Genomic DNA, 6,634 nt, shown 5'->3' on the forward strand with positions numbered 1-6,634 from the left:
GTATATGTTTACGTCTGTATGTGTGGTTTGTGGAGGGGGCCCTCTGCTGTCTGTGTCCGCCCCTGGTAGGAGCCAGCCATCTATGTCTACTGTGCCCAGGGCTCGAGGACACGCATCACGACAGATGAAACACGCCAGCATAGCGGGAAAGTCAGAGCCATCACCCATAGCTGACTTTATCCGTAGATATACAATATATGGATGAAGCCACATGAGCCGAGATGAAAGCATTTTATTTTCATGTCCCTGAAGAAAAGAGTTTGGAATATTAATGGTGTCTTCGTGGTATTAAAAGTTTTGCTCTAACACTTGAAGATCCTGAGGCATTTGTATTTAAAGAGAGAAGAAAATTGCAATCTGCGTTGGCTGGGAATCGAACCCGGGTCAACTGCTTGGAAGGCAGCTATGCTCACCACTATACCACCAACGCCTCATGTCAAAAAGACTTCGGTGCTCTCTTCTAGATTCCGTCACTTTCCGTGGGATGTGTTCACAGGAGTTTTTCATCCTCTGCGGTTCAGTAGCGGACCTTCAGTCTGCCCACTATACACCTGTCAATGACATTTCATTGCTCTCTAAGGATCTTTTCTCAGTCTCAGACCCCACTTCTCACGGGTTCCATCTCTCTGTCACCATTCCCTGTGATCCATCTCTCTCATGTTCCCTCTTAGTCATGTCCAGTAGGCAATCCAACTTCAGAACCCTCTTCCACACTCACATCAGAGCGCTGACTCTCGAGGGCTCCCACTATGCCATCCTTCCCATTGTCTATTCCACGCAGTCCATTTTAGACCAGGAACATTTCCCATGGCTGCATGTAATAGGGTTGGAAACTAGCCTTGCACCTCTTACAAGGAAGACCGTATCCTTTACCTTACCTGTTGCTATGACTTACTGTTTGACCATATTGTGATACCACCTAGGTGAACTGTAAGGTGACTGGTTCTAGAACATGTCATTCCATTTATGCATGCTTTTATGTCCCCCAGTACCTGTACTAATATGTGATTTAATATGTACTGTGTCTTTAACCACCTCAGCCCCCCTAGCTTAAACCCCCTTCATGACCAGACCACTTTTTACACTTCGGCACTACACTACTTTCACAGTTTATCGCTCGGTCATTCAACTTACCATCCAAATGAATTTTACCTCCTTTTCTTCTCACTAATAGAGCTTTCATTTGGTTGTATTTTATTGCTGCTGACATTACATTTTTTTTTATATTAATCGAAATTGACCGAAATTTTTGCAAAAAAATGACATTTTTCACTTTCTATTGTAAAAATTTTCAAATAAAACTACATTTCTATATAATTATTTCTCAAAATTTATTGTTCTACATGTCTTTGATTTAAAAAAATGCAATAAGTGTATATTTATTGATTTGGGTAAACGTTATAGCGTTTACAAACTATGGTGCAAAAAAAAATTATTTACGCACTTTAACTTTCTGAGCACCTGTCATGTTTCCTGAGGTTCTACAATGCCCAGACAGTAGAAAGACCCCACAAATGACCCCATTTCGGAAAGTAGACACCCTAAGGTATTCGCTGATGGGCATAGTGAGTTCATGGAAGTTTTTATTTTTTGTCACAAGTTAGCGGAAAATGTTATTTTTTTTTTTTTTTTTACAAAGTCTCATATTCCACTAACTTGTGACAAAAAATAAAATTTTACATGTACTCACCATACACCTCACGGAATACCTTGGGGTGTCTTCTTTCCAAAATGGGGTCACTTGTAGGGTATTTATACTGCCCTGGCATTTTAGGGGCCCTAAAGCGTGAGAAGTAGTTTGGAATCCAAATGCGTAAAAAATGTGAAATCGTAAAGATACTCATTGGAATTTGGGCCCCTTTGGGCACCTAGGCTACAAAAAAATGTCACACATGTGGTATTACCGTACTCAGAAGAAGTAGGGCAATGTGGTTTGGGGTGTATTGTTACATATACCCATGCTGGGCGAGAGAAATATCTCTGTAAAAGACAACTTTTCCAATTTTTTTATACAAAGTTGTCTTTTGCCTAGATATTTATCTCACCCAGCATGGGTATATGTAAAAATACACCCAAAAACACATTGCCCTACTTCTCCTGAGTACGGCGATACCACATGTGTGACACTTTTTTGCAGCCTAGGTGCGCAAAGGGGCCCAAAATCCAATGAGTATCTTTTAGGAGGGCATTTTTAGGCATTTGGATTCTCACACATTAGGGCCCCTAAAATGCCAGGGCAGTATAAATACCCCACATGTGACCCCATTTTGGAAAGAAGACACCCCAAGGTATTCCGTGAGGGGCATGGCGAGTTCATAGAAGTTTTTTTTTTGGCACAAGTTAGCGAAAATTTATTTTTATTAATTTTTTCTCACAAAGTCTCCCTTTCCTCTAACTTGTGACAAAAAGTTCAATCTTTCACGGACTCAATATTCCCCTCAGTGAATACCTTGGGGTGTCTACTTTCCGAAATGGGGTCATTTTTGGGGTGTGTTTACTGCCCTGGCATTTTGGGCGGGGCTAAATTGTGAGCAACCCTGTAAAGCCTAAAGGTACTCGTTAGACTTTCGGCCCCTTTACGCAACTAGGCTGCAAAAAAGTGTCACACATGTGGTATCGCCGTACTCAGGAGAAGTAGGGAAATGTGTTTTGGGGTGTATTTTTACATATACCCATGCTGGGTGAGAGAAATATCTCTGTAAATTGACAACTTTGTATAAAAAAAATTAAAAAGTTCTCTTTTACTGAGATATTTCTCTCACCCAGCATGGGTATATGTAAAAATACACCCCAAAACACATTGCCCTACTTCTCCTGAGTACGGCGATACCACATTTGTGACACTTTTTTTGCAGCCCAGGTGCGCAAAGGGGCCCAAATTCCAATGAGCACCTTTAGTATTTCACAGGGCATTTTTTACGCATTTGGATTCCAAACTACTTGTCACGCTTTAGGGCCCCTAAAATACCAGGGCAGTATAACTACCCCACAAGTGACCCCATTTTGGAAAGAAGACACCCCAAGGTATTCCGTGAGGGGCATGGCGAGTTCCTAGAATATTTTGTTTTTTTGGCACAAGTTAGCGGAAAAAGATTTTTATTTATTTTTTCTCTTACAAAGTCTCATATTCCACTAACTTGTGACAAAAAATAAAATTTTACATGAACTCGCTATGCCCATCATGAAATACCTTGGGGTGTCTTCTTTCCAAAATGGGGTCACTTGTGGGGTATTTATACTGCCCTGGCATTTTAGGGGACCTAAAGCGTGAGAAGAAGTCCGGAATATAAATGTCCAAAAATGTTTACGCATTTGGATTCCGTGAGAGGTATGGTGAGTTCATGTGAGATTTTATTTTTTGTCACAATTTAGTGGAATATGAGACTTTGTAAGAAAAATAAAAAATAAACATTTCCGCTAACTTGTGCCAAAAAAATAAAAATGGAGCCTTGCAGGGGGGTGATCAGGGAGTCTATATGGGGTGATCAGGGGTAAATAAGGGGTTAATAAGTGACAGGGGGGGTGTAGTGTAGTGGTGCTTGGTGCTACTTATTACAGAGCTGCCTGTGTCCTCTGGTGGTCGATCCAAGCAAAAGGGACCACCAGAGGACCAGGTAGCAGGTATATCAGACGCTGTTAACAAAACAGCGTCTGATATACCTTTCAAGGGTTAAAAAAATCGCATCTACAGCCTGCCAGCGAATGATCCCTGCCAGCAGGCTGTAGATCAACTCATTTCCCTTTCGGTCCTGTGAACGTGCGCTCCTGTGAGCGCGCGTTCACAGGAAATCTCGCGTCCTGCGAGATGACGCGCCGATGCGTCAATGAGGAATAACCCGGCCGCCCGCAGGACGCATCCCTGCGTTAGGCGGTCGGGAGCTGGTTAATCCCCTGTGAGACATCAGCGAGGAAATTGAAAATGTATGTACCCACTGTAAGTATTAAGACCATGGTAGAGATGACATCATGAGCAGACCATGACAGCGTGCTGACACCCTACAAATATGTATGCATTGTACAGAAGGTATATGAAGTATACCATGATGTGTGCATTGCTGAAGATAGGTGTGTTTGAAATTTAGGATTGCTGCCATCTATCACAGCTGGATAATACATGAGATGATGCAATACCTTCTGATCAGTTTTTTGGTTGGTTATCTCCTGGAAGGTCCTTGAGTAAGTCCTTGAATCACATGGCTGAGAGATAACGATTGTGGAAGAATGAGCTGATGGCTGCAGCTGGAGCCAGATCCAGTGGCGATCCTGCAGGAACTTGCGGAAGTGGTTGTTACTGGAAAGAAGGAAATATCACCTCAGGGTATTGCCAGGGGCATAGCTAAAGGCTCATGGGTAGAGTTGAGCGGACACTTGGATGTTCGGGTTCGGCCGAACTTCACAAAAAAGTTCGAGTTTGGGACCTGAACTTGACCTCGAACCCGAACCCCATTAAATTCAATGGGGACCTGAACTTTTAAGCACTTAAATTGCTCTAAAAAAGTAATGGAAAGGGCTAGAGGGCTGCAAATGACAGCAACATGTGGTTAAGAGCATGGCAAGTGATCTGCAAACAAATGTGGATAGGGAAATGACTTAAAATAACATAAAATATGTAAAAATAAAAAATAATAATCTTGATCTAGGAGGAGGAGGTCCATATGGAGTAGGAGGTTAAGGAAGCCGTGGACATAGCGGTGTAGGAGGAAGTGGCGGTACACCCCAAAAGGGTACACCGCATAAGAGTGGGAAATATCAAAAATACAACAATGAGCAATTGCGCTGCAGTATAACAATGGCTGGTTAGTTCCGGTATACATGTCTATTCTGCACAAGGTACAGAGAAGTCTTGTGGGATCCAAGCCTGGTTCATTTTATGAACGTGAGCTTGTCCACATTGTGCATGTTGGTGGAGTACTCAAAACAGCGCAACAAGGCACACAGGTCTAACATGGAGGCCCAGTCATTGGTGGTGAAGTGGTGCTGTTCCGCAGAGCGACTGACCCGTGCGTGCTGCAGCTGAAACTCCACTATCGCCGGCTGCTACTCGCACAGTCTGGCCAGCATGTGCAAGGTGGAGTTCCACTTGTGGGCACGTTGCATATGAGGCGGTGAGCGGGAAGGCCGAAGTTAGGCTGCAGCGTTGACCGGCGAGCAGCAGTAGAGTGAGAATGCCGAAAGCGTGCACAGACGGCCCGCACTTTCTGCAGCAGCTCTGACATATCGGGGTAATTTTGAAGGAATTTCTACACCACCAAATTCAGCACATGCACCAGGCAAGGGATGTGCATCAAACCGGTTAGTCCCAGAGCTGCTACGAGATTTCGCCCATTATCGCACACCACCAGGCCAGGCTTGAGGATCACTGGCACCAACCACTCATCGGTCTGTTGTTCCATGCCCGTCCACAGCTCCTGCGCGGTGTGGGGTTTGTCCCCCAAACAGATACGTTTTAAAACTGCCTGCTGTCGTTTACCCCTGGCTGTGCTGAAGTTGGTGTGAAGGTGTTACGCTGACCGGATAAGGAGGCGGTAGAGGATGAGGAAGCGGAATATAAGGAGGAAGCAACAGGAGGCAAAGAGAAGCGCCCTGCAATCCTCGGTGGTGGAAGGACATGGGCCAAACTGCTATCCGCCTCAGGCTCAGCCGCCACTGCATTTACCCAGTGTTCTGTTAGGGAGATATAACGTTCCTGACTATGCTTACTGGTCCACGTATCCGTAGTTAGGTGGACCTTGCCACAGATGGCGTTGCGCAGTGCACACCTGATTTTTCCCCCCACTTGGTTGTGCAGGGAAAGGATGGCTCACCTGGAAAAGTAGTGGCGGCTGGGCACGACGTACTGTGGGACATCCACCACCATAAGGCTTTTAAAACTTTCCGTATCCACCAGACGGAATGACAGCTTTTCAAAGGCCAGTAATTTTGAAATGCTGGCATTCAGAGCCAGGGATCATGGGAGGGTAGGGGGGTACTTCCTCTTTCGCTCCAGTGTTTGGGAGATAGACAGCTGAACGCTTCCGTGGGACATTGTCGAGATGCTTGGTGACACAGGTGTTGGTGTTGCTGGCAGATCCTCTGTTTGTGGGGTGGCCGGTTGACACTATCACTCCAGAGGGGGTTGAAGAGGCTGAGACTGCAGCAGAAGAGGAAGCAGGAGGAGCCAGAGACCTTTCTTGGTTTTTGAGGTGTCTACTCCACTGCAGCTCGTGCTTTGCACTTAGATGCCTGGTCATGCAGGTTGTGCTCAGGTTGAGAACGTTTATGCCTCGCTTCAGGCTCTGATTGCACAGCATTTAAACCACTCGTGTCTTCTCGTCAGCACATTGTCTGAAGAACTGCCACGCCAGGGAACTCCTTGGAGCTGGCTTTGGTGTTCTCAGTCCCTTGGAGCGGTGGGCAGTAGCAGCGTACTGTCTAGAGGACGGCCACTCCTCTTTTGCACCCTGCTCCCTCTTCTGCTGTGCTGGTGGCTCTGTGCGACCACCGCCTCTTCCTCCAAACTACACAGGTCACTTGCATGACCTGTGTTTCCATGTGGGGTCGAGGACCTCATCGTCCTCCACATCATCTTCCACCCACTCTTTACCCCTGCCCTCCTTGTCGGTCTGCAGACTGCAGAAAGCTCCAGCAGTTGGCA

At 45.6% G+C, this 6,634-nt stretch overlaps 1 non-coding gene across 1 annotated transcript; it reads right to left on the minus strand.

The window, feature by feature from the left end:
* Nucleotides 1-358: 358 nt before the first annotated feature.
* On the minus strand, nt 359-430 carry TRNAG-UCC. The gene has a single exon. It is a non-coding gene; the product is annotated as a tRNA-Gly (tRNA).
* Nucleotides 431-6,634: the final 6,204 nt, after the last annotated feature.

Source organism: Bufo gargarizans, unplaced genomic scaffold (assembly GCF_014858855.1).
Source record: "Bufo gargarizans isolate SCDJY-AF-19 unplaced genomic scaffold, ASM1485885v1 original_scaffold_1163_pilon, whole genome shotgun sequence".
Lineage (NCBI taxonomy): Eukaryota > Metazoa > Chordata > Amphibia > Anura > Bufonidae > Bufo > Bufo gargarizans.